The sequence below is a fragment of the Suricata suricatta genome, chromosome X, assembly GCF_006229205.1.
Source record: "Suricata suricatta isolate VVHF042 chromosome X, meerkat_22Aug2017_6uvM2_HiC, whole genome shotgun sequence".
Lineage (NCBI taxonomy): Eukaryota > Metazoa > Chordata > Mammalia > Carnivora > Herpestidae > Suricata > Suricata suricatta.
In genome coordinates, this window is record NC_043717.1 from 188,196 (window position 1) to 189,273 (window position 1,078).

The following is a 1,078-nucleotide window of genomic DNA, read 5'->3' on the forward strand; positions in this document are numbered from 1 at the left end:
GGGGTCCTGCCTGGATCTCAGGGGTCCTGTCTGGGTGTAGGGGTCCTGCCTGGATCTCAGACTCTGGCCTCCAGCTGGAGAGGATGATTCCCGGCTCTTAGGCCTCCCAGCCCGTGGCCCTGTCAGAGCCGCCCAGGGAATCTGCTACAGTCCCGGGTTCAGGCCGGCGGGCATCAGGGGAGCTGATAAGGCAGCGTGTTGCACGGCTGCAGGGACTCAGGTGCCTCCTGGGGCAGCACGTGGGCGTTGGCCCCCGAATCCTCAGGAACCTGCATGTGGTCCCTGCTTCCGGGCCGCGCTCCCAAGTCATAAAGCGGAGCCGTGTCCGGAGCCCCACACCAGGCACCTTCCTCACGGAGTCATTCATGATGTTAATTTGGAAACAAGCAAACTGCCGGGCAGCAGCAAACCGTGGGATAGCCACCGAGCAGCCACACCGTGGGAACTTCTGCACAAGGCGTTTGCAAAGATTCTCGGCGGCAAGGACAACGCACACCATACAGTTTGAGTGGAACATTCCGGAAATAAAAACATTCCTGGTAAATGTGGCAAAAACACCCATCTGTGCAATGGGGTGTGAGGGGGTGTGTGTGAGTGTGTATGTGAGTGTGTGAGTCTATATATGGTGAGTGTGTGCGTGTGTGCGCCTGTGTGTGTGGTGAGTGTGAGGGAGTGTGTCTGGGTGTGTGTGGCTGTGAGGGACGGGTCCCCAGACGGAGGCACCAGGACCTACGCGTCTGAGGGACAAAACAGCAGCGTCTGTATCCGAGACCCCCTCTGGGCAGTGGAGTGATTTTCCCCTTTACTGTTGCTTCGGGTTTGTTTCCTTGATTGTTTTCCAGAATTTTCTACAAGGACCCTTGCTTGTACGACGGGACAGGAGCGCCTCGTTACTGCTTAAACCGAGTCTTCGTCAGGACAGCGGGGAGACTCCCGGCCGCGGCGCCTCCGTGCGGGCCCTGGGAGGACCCGGGTCTCGGGACGCCTGCAGGACCGGGGGCGGCGGGCGGACGTGGGGGTGCGGGCCGAGGGTGCCCTGGCCCCGGCAGCGGACGGTGTTCCGGAGCACGGCCGTGTG